Source organism: Cavia porcellus, unplaced genomic scaffold (genome assembly GCF_034190915.1).
Source record: "Cavia porcellus strain 051 isolate PalLab524CR breed Dunkin Hartley unplaced genomic scaffold, mCavPor4.1 scaffold_14, whole genome shotgun sequence".
NCBI classification, from domain to species: Eukaryota; Metazoa; Chordata; class Mammalia; order Rodentia; family Caviidae; genus Cavia; species Cavia porcellus.
Genome location: NW_026947497.1, coordinates 10,787,585 through 10,813,241, shown reverse-complemented (window position 1 = coordinate 10,813,241; position 25,657 = coordinate 10,787,585).

Sequence of the window (25,657 nt, the reverse complement as noted above, 5' to 3'; positions counted from 1 at the left end):
GTAAAACAATACTCTGTTTCTAGTAGTAACTTCTAATTTTTCTTTTTTACTAAATGAAGAACTAATGGCTGCAATACTATAATATGAATAGTTTCACAGGTTGGTAAAATTTTAAATGGCTATTTAAAAATTATAATAATTATTGCTCCTCTAGTACAATAGCAAATTCATACCAGAGTAATAGATTTCTTTGTTTTGAGCTGCGTGTTTAGGGTTGACCAACTCACCACTTTTTCCTGAGAAAGATGAAGATGTACTATTGCCGATGGGCTTGGTGATGGCAGTGCTTTTACCTCGTGTCTCAACCTGGCGTTAACATTTTAAGTCCAAATTGTGCCCATTAGATTTGCCTTGAAGGGTGAAAGGTTAGAAAAGTGCACTCTGTTTTTCTCTCTGCTTCTCTGTCCCGCTGGCAAGCCTCCCCAAGCAAGCTCACCAGCCTCCCTGTCTTTTCCCACCCGAGATCGCCAGGCAGCTCTTAGAGTGCTCCCCAGCCTTGTCCACTGCTTTTCCAAACTCTTGCAACACTGTAAGGTCATCGCCTCTTCCTGCAGTAGACATAGTGTGAGAATGTGCCTAGTATTAGAATATTCCCACACATTACCTACATTGGCCTGCTGTAGTTGTTAATGTGTGTATCACAATTCTACAGCACCTGGCTGCGAAGCACAGTCTACTAAAAGTTATGAGCTCAGTAGATGATGACAGCCCTTGAAACTGTCACATTTATATACTTCTGCTTATGTGTGTAAATGTGCAGATGTGAATCTTTTTCCCTCCCAAAACTAGAAAAAGTGCCAGTTGAAATTCTTTTTATTTATAATTTGGCTTTTGATAAAAGTCATGGTTATTTGCTTCCAAAGTAGCATGTATTTTTATATTTCTTTAATAGCCCATTAACAATATTTCAAGTAAAAATATCATACATGTTTTCAAAATGTAAGTAGCCTGTTGCATTACTAATTTGCCCATGCAATATTATCAAGAATAGTTAGTTTTATAGGAGACCCAGGAGATTACCTGAGTGATAATGTCATAGTACTTTTTAAATGAATGGAAATGTACTGTAGAGCTGCCCATTTGGTTTTATGCTTTCAGTAATGTGAATTGTTTTCTTATTACTGTGATGAAATTATCTGAAATCCATTAAAATCTACTTGGAGTCTGTGTGATTCAGAAGACCGAGAAATCACTTAATCCCCCTATGGCAAGACAGAGCAAAAGGAAATCTTACAGTGCCAGGGATTAAAATCCCATCTCCAGAGCCCTTTCAGCCATTTGTTCCTGCCTTCATTTACTCTTTCCTTTGAGGATGAGACCCCTGAGGTTTAGGTTTAATTCTTACCGGTATTAACATGACCCCAAATGCTACCGAAAAATGCTCCATCCATTGCTAAATTAATTTTCTCTACCTTAGTCACTTACTCATATGTTTAAGGGATTAGCCAAGGAACCTACAAGAGTATTTTTTTCCTCTTTTAGCATCTACGTTTCAGGAGCTCTGTGCACATCTTAAGTGACTTCCTTTACTACCTAGCCACATCCTCTTCCAAACCCTTTCTGGTTGGGGATCTGTGGTCAATTAACTTATGAGACTGATGAATAAGAACTATTCACAGCTCTCTTACTAACCTAAAAGATTAGCATTATCTTTGAGTATTTCCAGAGCTGAAAAATTTGAAATTTTTTCCAACTAATTAAAAATGTTGAAAAACCTTAACATATTTGTATTACATAAATACGTACACATTCAGATAGCTGTGATGTGTGGGATGTTGTGCTATTTTCTTTTCTTAAAATACTAAAAAAGTTCAATTTTGGTATGATTTAAGATTTACATGGGAGAAGCATCATTAGCAAAGCATGCATGACAAGAGTACAACATGAAGAGATGGACTTTAGACACTGTGCAGAAAAAATAATTGGCAACCCTGGTGTGCTGTCACTGGACTCGAAGGAGGATTGCTACTCGCATGAGGTGTGTATGCAGTGCAGCAAGCATCTTAAAAAGGTGAAACGCATTTTAGCATGAACACAGAATACGGCTTTCAGAGTTATTCTAGCCATCGTTAACTTACAGTTGATTTTGGTAATTCATGAGGAAAAAATCCAACTAATTTAAAAGAAAACATAAAATGAATGAAATCCTCAAACTCTTTTTGGTTCTTGATTTTGAGTATTGGGGTCTGAGGAGCGTCAGCTTGGTGAGAGGAGCACCGTGGCATGATGTCAATTTGAAGCAATTTCAATCACTTAAGTAGTGATGACATTTAAAAAATGTAAATTGTCTACTTAGCATATTTTATCTTTGAGGGAGTTTGTCCTCATTATTCACCAGTACTTTAAACCAGAATTAAGAGTTCCACCCACAATTTACCAATAAAGGCAGTAAAACAAAATGGGAAATTAGAGTAAAAAAAGAATGGGAAGACAGAAATGAAGTAAGGTTAGAATAAATGCACAGAAAATGTCCATAGTTTGGGAATGTGTGTATGTACACACACATGGGTCTATATACCTTATGTTGGAATTTTAGCTATCAAAACCTTAACATACGCAACTGCCTTCACAGTAAGCTATTTTTATACTTCTTTGACATTTTATTTGGAGCCTAGACTATAACAAAATTGTTTTTTAAAAGAGTGAATAGCTTTTTTCATGCTATTAATTTGTGAACAATGTAATACTGTCAGGAATAATTATTATGTATAACACATGGATATATATGGACTGGCTTTGATTTAACAATGTCTCAACTTATGGGTTTTTACTTTACCATGGTGTGAGAGTGACATGTATTTAGTAGAAACTGTACTCCAGGTTTTGCATGCTGACCTGTTTCAGCACCAGCAGATACATACACGTGTGATATCCGTGTATGTAGTAGTTGTATGTTGAACCAGCGGACAGTGAGGTTGTCTTTCTGCCTTCTCAGGTCATTTATGTAAGTGAATATTTGTTTGTAGTTTATTGGTCCCACTTTGAGGGAAGTCAGTATCTTTGAAAAGCATCTTTACATCTTCTGGTCAGGTTTGTTGGCCTGGGTCTGCAGCTGAGTACAGGAAAACCTGAACCCAGAACAGCTGGGTCTCAGCATCTTTGCCAGACCCCGCAGGAACTTTTCAGTGCAGGCTTTTGGGTGCGGTTCTGTAACACGGAACGCGGTGGCAGAGCCCCACAAATGCTTGGCTGCTCCAGTGGGATGCACTCTGGAAGGCGCTTCCAACAGAGTCCTCCTGCACAAATGGAGCATTCATTCATAAACCTTTTACAGACTTCAGCCACTTAATGTAAGCGGTTTGTTATCTTCTGTGGAACATTAACATTTTGAAAATGCAAACATCTTTTTAGTCACAGAATTATCTCTTTTTTTGGAGGGAAAGTTGTATTGGAATGCATTAACTGATCCATAAGTGCTTTATGTACGTTAACACTGAGCTACTTGCAGAAGCACTGAATGCAGAATTCCACTGTACACGCACAAGTGTGGGCTGCTGTACAATTATGTAAAATTCTATGGGCTCAGGTCTTAGTCTCTGTCTTTACAGAGAGCTTTCTTTCTCAACTGGAGTAAAGATTGTTGCACTTTGGGGTAGTGATCCATTCTAGTCCTTTTCAGCTGTAGTCATTAGAACAATAATCCCAACAGCGAGTTATAATTGGCCTTATTCCATTTACATGCGCTTGGTTACAAGGAAAAATCCAGTTCTTTTCCCGTAAGATTTGTAGCCATAAAGTGTGAGCGTGTTTTAACTCGTGTTTTCTTAATTTCTTTAATGATACATTAATGGTTCATTCACAGATCTTGATATCATCTTTATGCCATTTCCTTACTGACTCTGGCTCATCACAGTTTCTCATCATGTCTGATTATTAGAGAGTACAGCAGGATTCTAGTCCTTGATTCTGGGCTTTCTCTGCAGGATTGCATTAGACTCTAAAACTGCCTTACGCTTGGGATTATAGTAAGCCTGCTGCTAACTCAGAATTCTTAGGATTTTAAAAAGTTGATATTCTTGTCTCAGACTTCAAGTGTGTAATCTAAATAATGGGTTTTGTCTTCATCATTAAATAATTATTGAAAGCTGATTCAGTGTCTGGCCTATTTCATGTTCTTGGATACAGTGGTCTGTGACTCCGGGAGCTTTGATTTTCATGGAGACATTATATCCCAGATTTGCCGAAATGTCCCAGTTTCTTACAGATCAATTAATGCCCATTAATTATATGAGCAGCTCTTCTCCCTTTTACTGGGGGTGAGCACCGGATTATGACACTTAGCAGTTCCATGATTAGAAGTGTAAGGGAGAGAGCTTTTTATGGTCCACAGGAACCACCTCATGTGAGGTCTTTCCTTGCTGTATTTTATTTTTCCTCTTCGAAACACCACTTTTTCCCCTCTATGGAAACCTCATCAATTAATTTCGACTGACAGACAGTGAAATCTCATTCAATTGGCACATTATCCTCTTATTGTTACTTTATAAAATGATACTCTACCAAGCATGTAAATATGAACCACATTTTCAAATGATACATAGGAATCATTTTAGTATAGCTCAGGAGATTTATCTTTTTAGTTTTCCCATTATCTTCTTCTGTCATCCTATATTTATTTTCATTCATTAATAATTTTTTTTTTTTTTTTTGCTTTTTTTCTGGTACCAGGGATCGAACTCACAACCTCGCGCTTGCCAGGCAGGCATTTATGCTGCTGAGCTACATCCGCAGCCCCTTCATTAATAATTTTTAAAATCATTACTGTGATATATATTCAGACAACTGAATTAACATTTTTTGTAAATAATTTAAAGCATTTGAGAAAGGATCACCTTGATGTGCTTCTAGGTTTTCCGGACAGGATACTGATTTGTCAAATAGTTCTAGGACGTAAAAAAATTACACTTGAAGCTAATTCTTCAAGCCGTAATACTCAGTTTCAAGTTGCTAGCTTTTATAAAGCTTGGAAGGGTCACATTAGAGTTCCTAAATATGGATTTAAGAGTGGTCCTACTACTGACAAGTTACCATTTCGATCAGTGTATAGGAACAAGCACTCTTTTAAGAGTTTTTAAAAAATGCATTATTTTATTTAATCTGCACAGAGCACGAACATAGAGCCACTATTATTATCCCTATTTAATAGCTTAAGAGACTGAACTGTGGAGCAGTTAAGTGACTTGTGTCCTTTCTCCCTCCTACTTTGCCAGTTAATTAAATAGATTTATGCTCTAAGTCAGCAGGATAAGGTAAGCCCACCTCAGGTTACTATGCGTGAATATTTCTTAACTGTCACACAATGCTTCTGAGATGTTATATTGTTATAGAAGGGAAGGTCGTTCGTAGAGGATGCAGTGTGTCCCTTCCTTGAGATATTGAACTTTTGACTCTGGGACCAACCTATGTCCTTGGGCATATATATTTAGTTAAATATTTCTTTGGAACATTAAAAATGTGCATCTTCTGAGTGAGGTTCTGGTGTTATTCCTTGGTTTGCCTTTGGATAATATGACAAAGTGTTACATTTTGTTTGTTTGCTTTTTGAATATTTTTTTCTCTTTCTCATAATGTTCACCTGATTTTAAAACCAGAAGTCATTTGTCTTCGTCATTGGCACACTGACAATTTTGTTACTGATTATCTTGCTTTCTTTTTTTAAATTTCCTGAAAATCAAAACCAGATTTGTGATTTGCTCTTTGCTATGCATTAAACAAAATTTTCAATGCACACTTCATAGGCTGACATTAAGCATGGCTTCTTTTCCATTCCATGTTCTGTTGTCAAGAGCTTGGATCTAGGATCAGAGTAGCCGGGTTCACATCTCATCACAAGTTCTTCTCACTCTGAGACTTGGTCAAGGTAACCTCTGTTAAAATCAGTTCTAATTTATTTCATATGAGCCTAACAATAGATCACTTTCATAAGGTTGTTACAAGAATTAAATGAAATAATGCATATAGAATCTTTAGAACACTATCTACATGGAGTGTACATTAGTTATTTATAAATATACTCAAATTTCTTTTATATTGAGGCTTAACATAAATGAAAGTTAAAATGTTGCCTTTCATCTGTATGTCATATAAGAACATAAACAATCCTACCAAATTTAAATGTTTGTCAAAGTATATTTGAGACTGCATGTGCTAATCACAAAATATAGACTATTATTTTCATTTCATAAACTTTTAGAAAATTTAGACAAAATCCAGAGAACTTGTGCAGATATAAGCTTTGAATAATATATAAATGATACTCTACAAACTTACAGAAATGGATTAAATAAATGTATACTTCTCATTCTTGTAGGATAGAAAACTATTTTATTAAATAAATGAATATAAGTCAAAAAAGATAAATATGCAAAATGTATATAAAAGCTGGCAAATGCTTTACCTTTTCACGGAAATGAAAGTATTTTCCATTCCAGTGCGTGGGAGGAAGCAATGGAGTTTCAACCCCAAAGCATGCATGTCCAGGCAGCCAAGCACATGCAGGCCCCTTGTGCACAGCAAGTTCAGGAAAGCTGGGTTAATTAGGCGAATGCCCTGGCCCACGGAAAACCCACTGAGGGTAACTAGCTCTTGCAGGGACATTGTATTAGACATTCCCTTTTATTTCTTCGAAATTTGACCAAGCTATACAGTAAGAAAATACTTTCTGCTGAAACTTCAGACTCATTCAGTAACAGGGTAAAAATGGTTTCCTCTTGTTTATTTGAGCTTTATTGTTAAGACCCTCTGCATTATGCTTACAGGTAGTTTTTTGTTTGGTTTTTAAAACTTTTGCTTTTAGATTGTTAAGGTTAATACTCATTTGGTTGCCAATGAGTACCAGAATTATAGTCTCAGCATTGTGATTCTAGGTACCACCCGGGTCTTCACACGTGCATGTGAAGGTTTATGGAAAGGACTCAAAAGTGGGGGGCCCTTCAAAGTTCAGTCTTTAATTTCCTAAAATATGGAGTTGTATACTAAGTGCTTGAGGTTTGTTTGTTTATAGAATGTGGAGGAACAGATTGAAGTAAAATTGGTGCTTTTCCCTAATAATCCTAAATCAAAAGAAAGCTATCAACATAGATCTATGGTTTAATAGCTTAGTTCAATTAATTTGTTCAGTCATTACATTCTCCAACTTGAAATGAAAAACAGTCATCAAAATAATTCTTAGTACAATCCCAATTCTGTGAGTTAAGATGCCAAAAAGTTGATGGATTGCTTAATCTGCGCCCCCAGCTTATGAAGATATATGCCCAAGTAAAATCGTTACATTTACAAGGACCTTGGGTAGTGCAAAGGAAGAAGATCAATAGCCCAAGAACACTTGTGGTTTTAGTATCTGAACTCAAAAGTAGCATTATCTTCATTAAAATGCTGTATTTCATTAGTTATAATACTAAATGTGAACATTAACTGAAATGTGTTATGTATTAGGCACTTAAATAATGCATGGAATTTAGTCTACAGACACATGCTGTAATCCAACTTTCCCAACCAACAGATAAGAAAAGTGAGAATCAGGAAAAAAAATACAAGTTTTCTAGGTTTCAGAACTGTCCAGTGCAGGGATTTTCATAATATGTTGCACGGCTGCATTTATAGAGCCCAAGGCATAGAATAAATTAGAATACAAGGCAGCAACGTGGCCAACTGGTTACTTCAAACCAAGTCTGTTAAGCCGATAGACACTTACCTTGTGGAACTACTTTGTGCACAAAGTTTTCATAATTCAGACAAAGTTGAATAATATAATTGAGATTTTCTTATTTAACGGGGACGCTGAAAACTGTCAGTGACAGATGACCATTGGAAGAGGAAGTGACAGCCAATCTGTTTTCATATTTGGTGATATATACTTTGCTTATATATAGTCAATTATGTATTATTATATTATATCAATTATATATGGTCTCTCTATGTAGTCTATATATAGATATATTCTACATATAAATATATAATATGTAGTATATCATATATACTTTATATATACAACATATATAATATATATAAAATGTATATGTAGTTATATATAATGAATGTTTGCTGGACCTAACCACATCACGTGCAAAAGATTTGGTATGCGTTGGGCAGTTAGACCTGGCAAAATTGAGAACTAATAAGTGTTTTCTCTGGGAATAGGGAGAATTGTTATCTCCAACAGAAGAATTAACATTTTTATAAGGATCAAAGTTGTCAAGCAAAGGGATAAAATTCTGGTAATGATTTCAGACAATTGGCTCAGAAGAGAATTTTTGTGTGGGTGGAGGCCTCGCCTTTTTTCCTGGAGCCAAGAAGTCCCATGGAGAAGGCTTGACTAGATCTGCCTGTTTAGAGCATACAGAGGTTTTTGTAGCTGTTGGACTGATAGATGTTCTATTTACTTCTAATCTGTGGTGTGCTGCATGTTCTGCTCATCGGCTCCCTTTTTATCTTTTGAGTTTAAAGATTGATTTGTAAGCCTGATCTCATAAACCTGTAAAGAGGGATAGAAAGTTGCAGTATTTGTCGGAAAACCCATTTCCACTGGAACAAGTGGTTCTTCTCCGACCTTTTACATAGACTCTGTGTTACCTACGGATGCCGTGGTGGCCCTCAGGGTAGAGTGCCACTTTCTGTTTGGTAGAACAGCTATCGCATATTTCAATCAAAATTTAAAGCTAATGCAATTAAGTCTGGATTACTAAAGTTGATGGAGAAAAGAAATGCAAGGAGATGATTCTCTGCAGGCAACTCTGTTTTCGTGTCTCTTTTTCTTCAACTGATTTTTTTTTAGCGCAATGCACTAAAATTGCATTTAGTGCAATTTAAATGAAAAAAATGATAAAAACAAACTCATCTGAAATCTGAGGCATGTTTGAATTTTTCCTGTTTTATATAACTAAAATCACCCTTGGCTTTGCTTAAAAGAGCACTTTAGACATCTGCTAAGGTCAGTCATTTATTATGAGTTATTCATAACCAATGTCTATGTAGTAGATTCAGCAATATTTAATCACACTGTTGCTTATTTCTAGACCTTTTCCCGAGTCTGTTGGTGAGTTTCATCATCATTTGGGAAAGTATTTAGCTCATTTTCTTGCAAGGATATAAAATAAAAATCACTTAAAATAAAAGAGGAAATTATTAGAAATGCAATTAGGGTATTTGTACTTAACCAAATTCTGAGATATTCCTAAACCTTGGGGTGGTCATGAACTCATTTCCTACTCTCATCCCCTGTAGCAAATCCTGAAGGTGTGTGGTAATCGTGGTTCCTAAGCATCACACTAATTAGTGAGAATTACCAGAACCTTTTTGTGGTTCTGGTAATAGTCAGCTTTCCATCACTGTAATGAAACCCCTGAGGCAAGTAACTTAGAGAGAGAAAAGGTTTTTTCCTGTGTCATGACTGCAGTTTCCTGCTTGGAACCATGGCTCTGGGCCTTTGAAGGAAGCACACAGCATGATACGAACATGTGAACACAACTGCTGACTTCATCTGCCAGGAAGAAAACCTGAGAAGCAGAGGTAGAGACCGAGGTACCACAGTTTCCCTTGGTGAAGCAAGACCTCACTTCCAGGGGTGCACAGCACGTCCCAGGGGTGCCTCCCCGGAACACAGGGACTTTTGGTAGACACTCACCTAGACTTCACCAGTTCCCCTGTTGTTCAGGTCCTTCATTTGCCTAACACGTTATTCATTTCCACATCTGTACTTTAGCACCTGTCCCTTTTCTTGCCCTCCTATTTAAAAATTTAGATTTTTCCTTTGTGCAAGGTCAGTGTGATGCTTTAGAAATGTGCTTTTCCTTTGAGTTCTGAACTAATTGGTTTGGAATCTCACAGCCAGCAGTGCTTAGGCTGAGAGCTCGCCGGCCCGAGGCTGGAACTGCTAGGCTGCTTCTGTCCCCGGTTTCCCGGGGCACAGGAGGTCTCCAGGAACCGCGAGGGCGGCTGAGAGCTGGAGTCCAGCGTGTGCTCTTCATTCTCAAGGCGGACTGCGCAGCTGCAGCGTGCATGGCCTGTTGAGGTGCAGTCCCAGCTCCCCTGGGCCTCCCCCACTCCCAGAGGTTAGTGAGGAGGCTGGTGTTGCTTTCTGTGCTCTACTCGTGTCTCCTCAAGACAGATGCCTGCTTTCCCTCGGCCTCATCTCACTCTTGCATTTTCATGCAAGGGCAGTGTGGGCCCAAACCCTCCACCCTGCGCCGTAACAGCTGCCCGGGGAGCACAGGGCCTGTTCCCACCTTGGTGCACCGAGTCTGAGTTCTGGGTGCCTGTGCTGGTCCCTCCCAGGGCCGGTAGGAGCCCGTTAACCGCAGCTGCGCCGTCTGCAGGGCTGGCCGGGCCAGAAACCCTCAGTCATCCTGACTCACCCTGCCTCTGATGAGTCACCGGGCTGTGTGGCTTCTTTGCCTGATCCTGCCCTCTGCCTGGCTCTTCTGCTTCATGATCCAGCCATGGCATCCCCTCTTCCCTCGAGTCTCCTTCTACAGAGGGGACCCTTCTTCTGCTTTCTTTCTGATCCACAGTCTACAGACAAGTTTGGTCTCTTTTGACAAACCCAGTCTTCTGGTGTTTCTGCCGCTCCATGACTTGCTCCTGATCCATCTTTCCAACTCTGTTTTCCTCTCCTCGCACCCAGAGCTATAACCCGGTTCTTCTGCCCTTGTTCCAGAAGTGATAGAAAATCAAGGCGAAGAGCATGGCTCGGCTGTCAAACAAAGCAGGGCCTTGCTAGCTCTGTGAGCCAGAGCAAGTTACTCAACCTCTGGAGCTTAGTTTCCCACCAAGAAGTACTTAGCACTTGGGGTACTGTGAGAAGCGAGGGACTGTGCAGGTTTTGTGCACAGCAGGATGGCAGCTGCTGGCATGTGTTTAAGAAATGTTGCTTTGTTTGATGGACACATAGTTCCTCTCTGAAGCCTTAACCGAGGGGCTTGGTGCTTTCTCTCAGTTCCCAGGGAACAGCTGAGGTTCTGAAAGGCAGACCATAGTGGGGACCCGGGAGGTTTGGACTCTAACCCATTCCTCCAATGATTAACTAGAGACCACAGACCTAATCATCCTGAATCTCAGCTTCCTTGTTTTTAAAAGGAGAAAATTACTAACTTTTTCCACTTCATATGGTTGTTGGAAGATCAAATGAATTTGCCTCAGAAATAGTTCAGAATAGTCATTTTACTGGTTGTTTAACATCAAGTATATTTTTTCACTGCATATTTAGTGGTTGAATTTTAGGATAATTTGGTGATTGGCATTGACTGAAGGGATACATATAGATTTTTGGAAAAATAACTTTATACAGTTTATATATATTTATATATATTTCTTGAGGAAAGGTGGATTATGGAAAACAAAAAGAATTGAGATGTGTTATATACATGAACTGATTACCCATGATGAATGTAATCCTGACAGCCCACAAACGTACACTCACAAAAATAAAAAATTAAAGTACACTTCTTACAGGGTGATTTAACAAGCACTTTTCTTTAGGAAATGCTAAAATGATTGTAAAGAAATTGAATCTTATAAATTCACTTATATATGTTATGCATTTCTCTTTATTTTTCTAATTTCTTCAGAATTCTACTTCCAGAAAGGACAATGATGTAAATAAAACAGGCATGGTAACACACCTTTGGCATTCCCAGGGCTGAGGGATAAAATCTCAGAGATGGTTCTTATGCCTTCTTAGGTTATTTCAGTTTTCAAAGGAGCCATTAAGAGCAAACACCAATTAGAAAAGTTTAAGTGCTTTTCTAATTTTGAATTAACTTGTCCCATTCTTAAACCCCTGATTCTGCTTCTTGGAGGCCTGGAACCCACAGCCTGCCAGCTCATGGAAGGGCCGCTCCTCAATGGCCCAGCATGTGCTGTCTCCACGCCATCCAACCCCGGCTCTCTGGCCTTGATGACAGCCGGAAGGAGAGACGGTGGCCACAGGGAGTAGCCTGCTCTCGGTGATTCACCGCTCCTGTGGCTGGGACGACACTTAGGGGGAATCCGCTCCTTTTTTAAATGCCAGGTTCCTACCTGCGGACAATTAATTTTCAGTACACAATTTTTTTAAAATAGCTGGTCACACCTCTTAGGAAAACAGAAAGTACGTCAGCCAAGCCCTCACGGGTTGCCTCCTCAACCTGATTCATTCACATTTCTGCTAACCGCAGACATGGTGAAGACAGAAGATACAGTACTCAGGCTGCTTGTTAGCTGAGTCCTTCTGTGTCGCCTCGGTTCTGAGAATTTCGTAAATAAGAATGTGTGAAATAAAGATCAAGATGAATGCTTCCCCAAAGGAAACAAAAATATGGGTATTACTAATTTGAGATTCCCAAGATTATACAAATGGCATAGTTTTAATGCAGCACTATGTAAAATTCTATGAACAAAAGTGGCATTACACTGTGTCGTGACTGGCTGGCTTATTGTCCTTTATTGTGCTTCCCTTGGCCAGCCCTGGTTCCAATCTCCCCTTGCCCTGGTATCTACAATTCAGAGCCTACAGCCAAAGGAAAAAAGTGGGAGGACAACCCCAATATGAAGGGAAGAAGAGATTAAAAGGCAAATGAAAGGCATGAATTTTTTTTCAGTCTAGGCTGCAAATATTTTATTTCATGAGATGGGAGAGGACGTATAGGAAGGTTTTCCCCTGTTGCTGTGACAGGTCACCATTTTTAATCTGAAGGTCACAACCAAGTTCCCTGTCTAGTAATTGCTTGATTTGACATCTATCTTGACCTATATTTACTTTGGCCTTTCTGGCTAAGGTCACAAAAGCAAAGGAAGATAGAAGTCTTATAAATGCCTTGATGATGAAAAATAAGAGTAGCATCCCCCTGGCCCTTGGTATGAATATATGTATAGTGTGTTGGACTCTTTGGTGCAATTCACAGTGGAAATTCTTTTCCATTTTTATCTCATTTTTGAGATGTATTTTGTAATGACATTTTGGTGAAGAACATAGATATAAAAACTGGAAAAACCTTGTTCAATCAAAATTTCACCATAAGAAATAAAGGCAGATTGCCTTCAACTAATTACTTTTTAGCTGATAAGAATTCAGAAGCATACAGTTGTAAGTGTCACAAGTAGTGTCATTTTTCAGACCCTCAAAAACAGGACACAATGAACGTTTGATGTACTTTAACTGTGTGCTTGTCATTTCTTTTAGGAAATATGATGTCACTTAGCACGATAGATGTTAAATTTCTCCTTCATGTACTTTTATAGATCAGGCGTATATCTCAGGGAAAAATAACTTTTCCTAAAATATTGTTAATCAATAGCCATCCACACTTTCTTTATTTTCATAATCAAGACACAACTATGAATTTAAAGGTGAGATGCCACATCATTTTTTTGTCAAATCCTAACCAGAAGATTTTGGCTAACAATCTTCAAAAGAATTATTTAGAAGAAACTGAGTATCATAGCCTATAGTGTATTTTAATATAATTTCACAAACTTTACATGAAATAGGAGAAAAATATGATTTTTGATACAATTCAAAATTCTCAGTATACTTTTGATCTGTTAGATGATCCATAATGATACACTGTCTGTTACAGTAAATGAGAAATCTGAGCTATTGAGACTATCAAAGGGCACACAGAAAGACATTTTTAGAAAAATATAGTAATTTGAAACTGAGAAGAAAATATCTTAAAAATGGTTATAATTGGCTTTTTGTGAAATTATATATTCTCAGTACTTTAACATGAAATTTAATTTGACATTACTGTTTTATTTTATATTAAGTGGTGCAGAAGCTTAAAATTTGAAAAATTACTTTTCATTATCTTCAAAATGTTTATCACCACTTGTGATTCTATCTTTATTTCCTGATTTATTTAAGGAGCACTTGTAATTACCTTCTCAGCCGTACATTCTCAGGACGGGGCCTGGGGAGTTTGCTTCCTTCCTCACACACAGCCATCCATGTTCACAGACACCTGTAAATGCAGTACGTTAGCACTGAATGAATGGTTCTTTGAGAGTCCAGTTTGCAAAGAGGGATTATATTGAACAGAGGGACTGGGAAGTATCAAAGGGACTTTGCTTCGCACAGAGGTGTGGCTATTGGCCTGTGGCCTCTTCTGCACCCGGCAGTCAGGTCTTTCTTACTTGGGGCTTCTATTCAGCATGGTTCAAACCGTCATGGGTTTATAGACACAGGAACAAAAATGCCGATTTCCATATTAACACACTTCCACCAAGGATGTCTGCGAGACATACACTGGTATCACGGAGTGTGGAACTGAGAAGTGATGTGCATGAGCATCTCCAGAGGAGCCCACACATCGCGTGGACATGTCTTTGGCAGTCTCTGTTTCCAGCATCTCTTCTTTCCCAGGTAGAAATTTGCTATCTAATAACAGTGGGCCGAGATTTGTGCTGGTAAATAGAAATGCACCATCCTCTGTCCTTCAAGAAAGACTTGCTCCATCATGACCCCAGCTCTCAGTCTGTCCTCCGCTGCCTGCCTCAGTTTCACAGAGCTGTCACACCCAGTGCCACACCCGCTTCCTGTCCTGTACCTAGAGACAAAGGCAGGAGAGGACATGGAGGGTCAGCTCCAGTTCTCCCTAGGGACCACCAGCATCACAGCTCAACCTTTTCTGTCCACTTATTTCTCCCACTTCCTACCCTAGATATTGATCCTATGTTCCCTAAACGTTTTCTTCTATTATTGTTACTCTATACTCAGTACAAGGATGCAGAAGTCACCACTCAGTAAATGCAAGTTTGTTAAAATGTATTAAACCAATCTGTGCCAGTTAATTTTAATTGTCATCTTGACTGAATTAAGTGACTTCTGAAGAAGAGGTTGTAGCATAAGCCACTATATTACTTAGTAGATTAATCAGCTGTGCATAGTAGAATGTGGGTTAGGAGGTGGGGCCCAGGTGAAGGCGGTGGGTCCCTGGAGCACCCCTTTTGGTGGCTCTGTCTCTTGCTGATGTTCTTTCCTTGTACTCTGCTTCCCAGCTACCAAGAAGTGAGCAGTTTTGTTCCACCATGCCTTCCCATCATGATGTTTCTGCCTTGGAACTTGTCACCCATCGATGGAACCCCAAAAAGTATGAGCCAAAATAAACTCCTCTTTTTGATTATGGGTGTCAAGTGTTTTGCCCCAGCAATGAAAGAATGCACAATGGTTTGCTGACATTCGGTTCATATGAGCTGATAACATAATTAGGAGATTTTTGAATTTCTTTTCTGCTAAGGTAGATTCTTGCAGGAAAGCAGTGACCAACCTGGTTGGTGAAGTATTGGGAAAATGATCACCTGATACTGTGCTGGTCAAATTCTCTTGGTCTCTTGGTCTGAAGGCAATGATATTGCTGATAGTAGAGGGCAGAAGCTAAAACAGAGAAAGGGTATGCTGCTTGAGAACAGCCAGATTCCAAATCATATTTAGAAAGGTGATAGCTCTTTTTTAGTTCACATATGTGTACAAGAAATGAAACACTCAAATGGTATTATTGTTTATGAAAGAGTCAACTCATTATCTGACTAACATACAAATCTTTTGTATAGAGTATATATAATGTTTCTAGAGCAAGTAATGTTTGAGAGAAGGTAGGAATGTCTAGTGAAGATGTTTTCAAGACCTTATTTCATATTGATAGGATCCAGTTATATACTTTTTAACATATTAAATTATAAAATGTGAACTTGAATGTGTCTTGAAATTAAGTTTGGCAGTAGTCTCTTGAAGGACTGCTAAGTTTGTAGAAATTAGAGTTTACCTTTCAAATCCCTGTGTCAACTAAAACAAGACTTTTAAAATACTTGATTATCTATATTACTAAGTGTTGGATAAGGTTTGTTGTGGTCCCCGCTATGTTTTGTATGGAATTGTACTTTAAAAGGTATAAACTTATCTGTATAAATTGGGGAATGAAGATAAAGGAAATCTTACACTGGAACATTTCTTTTTTATTTATTCTTAATAGTAGTCTGTGCCCCTAGGTGGAAATGACGATTTTAAATGTTGCAATTGAAGGCATAGAACTGTGTGTCTACTTACATGAAATTCATTATTATAGAGAAAAGTGTGACTGGGCTTTACATACAACTGATTTCTTTCTTTCTTTTTTGTCTTTTTCGTTTTTATCAGTACAGAGATCGAACTCAGGACCACACACTTGCAAGGCAGGCACTTATGCCCTTGAGCTAAATCCCAGTCTCCAGATATAACTGATTTTTATAAGTGTCTAGAATTGTCTGTATTTTTATGATTTTGTATTCATTCTTTTCTCTCTATATAGTGACATTACCTAATTGTTTGTAATGCTTTTTTACTTCTGTTTTTTCTGGACCAGGTTTTAGCTGCTGGAAATTGTAAGTGAAAAAAATCATTAGGTAATTAAGAAACATTCTGCTTTGAGAGTGATTGAAGACCTAAGACTACACAGGTGTGTTAAGCTGTTGTACAGAGTGTCACAGACTGAGTGGCTTAAACAACAGAATTTATTGCCTTGCAGTTGTGGAGACTGCGAGCCAGAGACTAAAGTGTTGCTCCAGCAATCCGTCCCCTGAAGGCATTAGAGTTTCTCTAGACACCTTTACCTTATCTGGAGTCCCTCAGCTTGTAGCACTATGTCCTCAGTTTCCACACAGCCTTTACCATTGTCTGTGGTCACAAATTCCCCTGAAGGACAACAGTCACATGGTCTAGGGGCCATTGCCCTGCCTATGAGCTCATGTTTAACCATGTCTTCAGTGGCCTATTTCCAAACAATATTGTATTCTTGGTACTAGGAGTTTGGGCTTCAATATTTGAATTCTTGAGGAAGAGAACTTATAACAAGATCCACTACAGCTTACATCTGGTTTCGAAGAGGATGGCTCCCACTGCTACCTGTGCTACGATTTTCCCACCAGAATACTGCTGATGAAGAGAGGAAATACATTCATGGGATTCTATCAAATTGTGGTTATGATTATTATTATTGACTTATGGAAATCTATAAGAGACTCTACTAAACATTTGACATAAGGAAAAATTTAGTGCGTCTGACAGGCAGGAATGTGTCAGGTCTAGCTAAGTGTCATCAGTAATTTAGGCAAAGTGTTTTATAACCATAAATTTTTTTTCAGTGTAATTCATTCAAACATTTCTTTGGTGTCACATTTTCAGTTACTACCATTTTCCTTTTAAACAACTTTTTCAAGGAATAGGACCATGGTTTTTAGAGGTCTTAGAGATAAGCTCTTTTCCTGCTGGCATTAGTATGAAATAATATATAGAATGTAGGTGTGGTTGCCAGGAGATTCAGGTCCTACCTTTTGTTACTTGGTGCTCTTGGGAAAGTCACAATCTTCTCTAAGCTTCCATTTCCCTCTTTTTGTCAGTTAAGAATTAGTGTTACATTAAAGTTTATTCCACTGTGCTATTTGGAATGTTAGATTCTCCAGACACCCAATGAGATTTTCCCACAGAAACAGAAGGACTAGGGTTCTGTAGACTGTGGTAATTCCTACTTCTTCAATTCAAAGGGAAAAGCTGGCAAGTAGAATGTTTTATATCCTACTGATCTAGTATGATGTTGATAAAATGCTAAACAATGACTTAAAATCCTTAGACTAGCTTCTGTCAGTCTTCCTGGTCTGAGATTGTGACCCTATCATTTGAATAGATATTAGTATAAATCTAGGCTACATATCATTGCTTAAAAAACAAAGAATCCTACAGGATATAAGATTCTATAATTTCAGAGACTTTCATGTACATAATAAAAATCATAAGTACATTAAGCATTTATATTGCCTTTTCTTCAGCTCTATTTATCTTTCATAGAGTCCAATTTAACAAACAAATGCACTATATTACTATTAGCGCTAGCAATGTATTTCACATGTACTTTGGGTTGGATCTGGTGTTGGCATTGGAATTAAATGTGACATATGAGAGCCAGCTTGTGCCATGGGTGTTACAGATGCTCAGGAAAGACGTCTAAGCCAAACTGAGAGTTGGGAGATAATCGGGAATTAAAAAATTTTTTTCAATTGAGGAAACATTGGCTACAACAGGAAGAAGGGCACGTGGCCAGTGGGACAGAGAAGAATCTGAGCTCCAGGCCACTGTCCTCAGCCATAGGGGACCCTCAGGAGCATGGAAGCAGCGGAACTGGAGGTGCTCAGAGCCCAGCTGGATCACAACACCACATCCCTGGCCTCCAGGCCCAGCCTGGTACTGAGCAAGATTTCAGTCAGGACACGGGATGTTGAAGCTGTCCTGGGTGAATATCTAGAAAGATGTGGGGAGAAGGGAGAATTTCTCTAAAAGTAGGAAGTGACTCTGTTTCAAAGCACAAAGGCAAAGGACATTCTTGTGTGTGTTGTGACAACAGGACTTTCAGAGAATGTAACGCACGTGTGTGTGGTATAGTGAGGTTTGGATGGAGAAGTAAGCAAGAGACAATTAATGAAGGGACTTATAGACCTTGAAATGACTTTGGGCCTTGTCCTGGCTTCTAGGGTTTTAAATCATGACGACTACATGACAAGATGTGTCCTTTAGGAAGCTCATCATCAGTGTGTTGCAGAGACTAGCCTCGAGGTAAGTGAGACTGGTGATAAAAATGTCAGGCACGAGCTTTTATAACAGTCTAGGAAGGGAATTAAGAGGGAAAAATTCAGCTAGTAAAACTAGCTGGAGAAAAGGTAGACCTGAAAGATACAAAGTGGATGACAGGACAGGATGTGACAGATTCCTGCATATGGGAAATGAAGCAGCAAGAATTTTTGCTGTTTTCTGCCTTTTGAACCTGAAGGAGGCTATCGTGCCATCTGTACATGTAGAGAATGTCACAGCTGGGACAGACTCCGGGAGCTGGGAGAAGACATACGAATTCAGTTGGACGTGTGTTGACTTCAGGGAAGGGCACCCCAGAAATTATTGACCATCAAGGGCATTTGGGTGGCTGAAGGGAGTGCACTGTTGATGACTACACAGCATGAAAATTACTTGAGAATGATGGTCATTTTAGCTTTTAAGTGACACAGCTAAAAGAAGAGCTGGATGTAGGGAGGAGCTTTGTGGAGCAGCAGAGCCAAAGTTTGGAGGTAGCTTGGCATTTGAGTCCTGTTGAGCAGAGTAGGGATTTGAATTTTGTTTGTATTCTTCACAATCTGTGTAATCCTCTCTAAGCCTCACATTTTTCATGCGTGGTGTGGAGTTTGTAAAAGTCGATTTCATAGGGTTCCTGGGGATTAAATCAAAAAACTTAGCTTAGACACATACTTAGCCCCATGTACATAAGGTTCTAACACAGAGGAGCATCGAGAACTCTTGAATTGCCCTTGTATTTACATGAGTTGGAAGGATATAAGAGTTCTTGTCCACAATCAAAGTGGTGTAGACACTATAAGGTGCGCCGATCAGGTTGATACTCTAAGTGCGACAGTATCCTTGAATGTCTGATTCTTGTTTTTTATTCCTTCTCAAAATATTGTCGGATAATAATGAGGATGGCCCAACATGGACGATAGAGTTGTTCAACTTTAATGTAAAAAATTCAATCATAGAAATACTTGTATATCAGTCAAAGTTGCAAAATGTTCTTCATGAATTGATGTGTTTTACGTAAAAATTTTAGACTTGAAATCTACTACAGAAATTTCATTTTATGTTTTTCTGACATTTTATGCAAATAAGCCTTTTTTCTCTGAAGTAGAACTTGGCATGGAAAAGTGAAAATTTGGGTGTTGTTTAACCCCCGCGTGGGATAGTTTTCTTTCTTTACCATGCCATCTTTTAATTTTGCTGTCATATAAAATTAGGCAATTTTAGTAATAATACTATCTTTCAGTGAACAAGACATTCTTTTCCTTTAGCACATCATATAATTAAGAACCATTAACTACCGTTAGGGGATTTGCTGAAGTCATTTTTAAGTTCATGAAAACAAAAATGAATGGCCTTCCATAATCTCTAGAAGGAGTCTCTGATTTTGGCAGCCAGCGAGCAGTTACTGTCAACGGTTTTTCTTGGGTATTCCCAAATTGTGTCATCTTCATTATAGATGTCTCAAACTTATCAGAGTTTTTATGTAAACTTACTAAAAGGTTTTGGGTTTACAAGCAACATTAGCTCATAACAAGCTGTTCATTGTTAAATTACTTTCAAAGGAGGTGCTATACCTTTAGTAGTGATAACTGGTACATTTTCAACATAGATGCATTAGTAAATAAGTGGAATTTAAACTCTAAACACAACTTTTTATGGTGCTACTTATTGTTATTTCTCTAGTACAGAACTAACTGTTGTTTCAAAAAGTATGACGGTACATATTCCTATAACTGCTAAATTTTTTTCTACAAATTTTCAGTTAATACATAACTGGTTGTATGTTAAAACTTTCTGTGCATGACTAGCCCTTCAATTTTTTCCTGAGTGAATTTCTTTCCCATTGTAACATAATACATTTAATTTTAGGTTGTTAGAAGCAGTGATTATTCAGACAATTTGTTTTGTTTCAGCATGCCTCAATGGGAGGAAAATTGGCCAACAGTGGCAGTGGGCCTAGGGAAGCACTCATGAGGTCAGACCCCTGGTCAGAAGCTTGAGAACGCCCAGTCATCACTGTGTCCTGAACTGGGCTTTCAAAATACAGAACAGTTCAGGTTGCTTCATAGGTCATGGACAAGTCCAGTCCTGGTGGGAGGCTCCAGTAGCTAGGAGGACTCATGATCTCAGTCAAGGAAAGAATTGCATGGTAAATAGGAGGGAAGACAGTTATTTTATCACTCAACAAAGTGCAGCTCATGATCTGCCAAGAAAATCCCACCCAGTTCAAGGAATTGGAGATTTGTGATATTTTTCTTCAGTGAAAGAGAAAACTAATTCTATAGGTAGGCATTCAAGTAGCTTCAAGGTAATTTATGTAAGAGGTTTTTTTTTTTTTTTTTTTGGTCTTGTAAGAGTCTCAAAATATGGATGCTTCCTTTCAGATTCTGTGTAGGAAGAAGAGAAATTTTTAGGAAAGTGTCAAATCCTGACAAATACTATGTGCTGTCAAATGAATAACAAAAGCTTAGCTTCTGTGGCCACCGCCCAGCCCCTACTCCTAGGCATCTCTCCCCTTATCAGGCCTGAGGTAGTGTCACCCCATGGAACTGGAACTTGGACTTTCTCTCATCCTTCCAAAGGACACTGCCATCTCCATGAGGTTCCCCGCTTTCTCTGAGCAGCATTTATTCTAATGGCTAAGGCCTGTGGGGAGAGTGGTGTAGGATGATTAGAGACAGGGATTTGGTAAAGTCAGTGCAGGAAAATAAAAAGTAGAGGAGAACACTTACATTTATAGAACTTCATGCTTTGTGGAGCGTGGAGTCTGTATTATTGACTGAAGTTTTATTTGTAAGAGGTAATAAAAGCATCTGTTAATAGTCACTGCAATCCTTATGGAGATGAGAAGCTGAAGTATTAAGTGTCTTATCTACATGGTCTAATAGATTGAGGTCTAAATTTAAATCCAGATCTACCTGATTTGTTCTATTGATTATGCTCTAAATTATTGATTGTTTATTTCATATGCTAAAGGGAGACATTGAAAAATACTAGGCTAGAAGGATACTAGTATGATCAGACTTATATAAAACACACTAGTATCATCAGGCTTATATAAAACCCATAAAGAGCAGAGATATGTAACACTGGAGGACAATTTTGACACTAGTACTATTTTTAAGAAATAATACAATGAGCCTTGAATATAATCATTCATTCAATAAATATTAATCATCTATTATATAACACGTATTCTGATCTCTGAGGATATTACAGTGTGCAAATAAGACTGTCCTTTCATGGAGCACACATTAGAAGTTGGGAGACTCAGTATATATACATAATCTTATAATATTTCAAAAACATATGACTCTCTGAACTCTTTTCTAGGGCCCCTTCTGGGGCTTTGGAAAGCTCATGGGCATCCTTGAAGGTGAAACTTCTATAGCTTCTTGGTAAATCTGCTTTTGATCATTTAGTGGCCACTGTGAAGCTCTTTAATGTCCCCCTGATACAAATACATAACGTCTGAATTTCTTGCCATAGGTGCATGGTCGCTCTGTAGTGGGTCCCTCCAGATTCCTGTGCCAAGAGCTTCGGTCAGACCTCTGATGAGACCCTTCCATTCTTTCTTCTGCTCTTCCAGGCATGTTTCTCCTTCTGCCTCAGAGACACCCAGACCTCCTTGCTGACTGGGCAATTATTTCTCTTTCTGTGTCAGGTTTTCCAGTAACGTTTCTCAGAAACATCATCCATCAAGTCCCGTTGAAATCAGAGCAAAGCCCTCCCCAGTTACCCTTCCACTGCACCCCTCTTGTTGCTGAACTAGATTTCTCCAAGACTGGCTGCTTCTTGCTCTGTCTATCTGTAGCATTTGCCTCCGCACTCAAATTACAGGCAAGAGAGTAGAGGAGTTTTTCCCTGCTAAGTTCCTTATATGAATGTGTAAACACAGTGGTTGTTGTGTAGCATGTCAATTAATTCTTGTTGAGAGAATAAATGAATGAATGAAGAACTGATATTAATCTGTTGAAGGTCAATTTGTAAGCATGCTCCACTGGCTTGGAGAAGCATTTACTGTGGGCCTGCCCCATCCCTCCTCTGGCCAAGGAGCAGCATCTACTCTCAGAATTATCCCAAAACATTTCCTAGTCCTTGGCATTTAACAATAGGTAGTTAGCATTTTGGAAAAATACTTTTTCAAGAAATCCCCTTTGGCTTGCATGAATACTAAGCTGGAAATATATATATATTTTTTCCAGAGTATTTTTCTTTAATTATTGAATGTTTTTGAATGAATTTCCTGCTTTTCATAAGTTTAGGATCTTTCATTTTCTCTATTGGGTTCTTAGTTTTTCTGTAGTGTTAGAATTACTTAGTGTGTTTTCCTTGTATTTTGGGTTTGCTATGCTAAGATTTTCTCAGAATTCCTTGCTCTTAGCTCTGTTGCACTGTGCTTTTCTTGTGGTTTTGTGCATTCTTACTCTTTAACTCAACAACATCCTCAGGGGCAGAAAACATTTTATGTCACTACTGGTGCTCATCTGTCACATTCTAGCAGCTTCTTCTGACCCGTGCTTTGAGCCCGCTATTTATTCATTCTCTACCTTTTGGTCACCTGTAATGGCCACGCCTTCGGTTCTGTGTACCACATTCTGGAGCCTATTGGATTTTCCAGGTAAGTGGCTGTGGTCTTGAGGGTCTTCTTTGAAAGTCAGGGCATTTGAGAGACTAAGAAGTCACTTTGGCAAAATTCTAAATATTAAATACGATCTACCTGTGGTAAAATTCCATAACCTAAATTTGATGATCAGTAACAGAACAGCAGAATGTAAATAATAGAGTTCAAGTGGTAAATGTTTAATTTTAATAAAACTCCATATTTCAATAAAAATGGTAACCTCAGAAAACTTAACTAGGGGATTTAAAAACTATTTACAGGAAATTCCTGAAGTCTTCTTGCGCTGCTTCGTTATGCTGTTGGATCAGGTTAAAATGTTAGTCATCTGTGGTTTGCCATCTTTTGAAATATTGTATAATAGACATTTTAGTTTACAAGCCCCCCCCCATTATTTTGGATTATTTCCTAATTTCACAATAAACTAAAATGACACTTTGATCTTGAGATTGGAGAGTCCTCTGTGAGGTGGTTTTAATTCCTGGTCTTCTGAAGCTGGTTCACCTTTGAACAATTTGTCCTACAAAACAAAGAGTCTGGATTTCTTTTCCATGATGTTAATCGGCAGGAAGTTACTTTTTAAAATTATAGAGTTTATTATGATGATTGTTGTTCAAATATTTTAAATGGCTCTTTCCCACTCACTATACTACTGAAGGTACAATCATTTGACTTCATTATCTTTTTCTGTCTTAAAAATCAGATTCTTATTTTCTTCTGTTATTTATAGATACCAATATATTTCTGTGCTAATATAATATAGTCATGTAATAATGTCCTCACCGAATTGTATGAATCTTCCTGATCATTCTGATCATTTTGGTGACAAGACAAATATATTTTCATTGAAGAATATAATCAGCAGAGGAGATTTTATTATCAGTAAACCAATTGTATCCCAATTTAGTGGCCCTTAATTTAAGTAAGAAGTAAAAAAATGAAGTTAGAGTAAATGACTATTGATTGGTATTGGTTTCTAGTTACTAGCATTCAAAGCAAAGTACAGTCTAAAAAGTCTTTGCATACAAACATGTTTATCTCAAATGGATTTATAAATTAGTGTCTAAATATTTATGGAGAAACAGTAGATAGTAAGTGGTTGGGTTATATGAGTATTGGGTATCACATTATGTTCGCTCGCTTTCTATTTCGATTCAGCTTAAAAATCTTTTCACTTAAAAAAGCGATTGCCTGGAGACCTTTGAAGCCAGGGTGGATGACAAGGGCAAGAGGTTTATTCCCAGGGTCATGCTTCATCTGCATAAGCGAGTAACCACAGGGCACTGTGGAATGTCTGTAAATAGATTTCATTACAGAAGTTCAGCTTAAAGGGACTAAAAATAATCCTCGAGCAAACATTTTATATTGCTTCAGGTTCTGCTGTAATAAAAATATTTTAGTAACACAACATTCTACGAAGGCAGGAAATGAAACAGGAGGGTATGTATATGTCTCTTTTGGCGCACTGTTATGAAATGTTTTAAAGAAGAAAAACACAGTATTCTTATTTTAACAAAATATTCCTACAAAAATAGGATTATGCCATGCTATATGGCTGTTACTAGGTAGTAAAAAAATACAGATCTTTCTCTCTGTCTCTCTCTTTTTCTCTCTCCTCAGACATCTCTTACTATCCCTTTATTTTTCCTGTCTTTCAATCTCTTTGTCTCCTCTGATGTCTTCCTTTCCCATCCTGCCAATCTTTCAGGTTCATTGCTGTAGGATCTGTTTTAACAATAACAGGCCTGAAAATACTGAATATTGCATTTTGCTCCCCAAAGGAGTTTCTACTAGAAAACATGATTTAAAACCCAAATGTCAGATCCGAACATTGGCATCTCTGAAAAAGCAATAATGTATGTGAATCAGGCTGTCTTAATCTAACTTGCAAAAAAAGGAATATTCCATTAACAGATCATAATAAAGTCTGAAGTTGAATGGTAACAGTATAAGACATCGATACGTCTAATTCCTCAGAGACACATATTCTAATACTTTAAAATGTAATTTATACTGATTTTCAAAAATACTGTTATGGATATGGCTTTAAGGAGATTATGCTCTAAAATATACCTTTATTATTTTATATGTTGGCTGTGAGAAATTGATAGTACATTTCAAATTTAGGGGTCATGTTCAGTATCCTACTGAACCTAATATTTTATGTTTTCATAGAGTCACTCACTTATGCATTTATTCATTCATTGAACACTTACCAAACACTCAGTAGATGTTAGATAGAGCATCACATGATGAGCAGAAGTAATGCCTGGGTCCAAATCTCAGCGTCAGGTACCAGGAATGTGAGAGGTTCACTGCATCCAGGACCAAGCAGGGAAGGAACACTACTTTAAAAACTAGTTCGCGGTGGAGTTTGGAGAAAAATATTTTACAACTTTGAGCCTCAGCGTTGCCATCTAGAAAAAGGCTAAACAGGTCTCTCCTGCCCGTCTTTTGGGATGCTTATGAGGCTG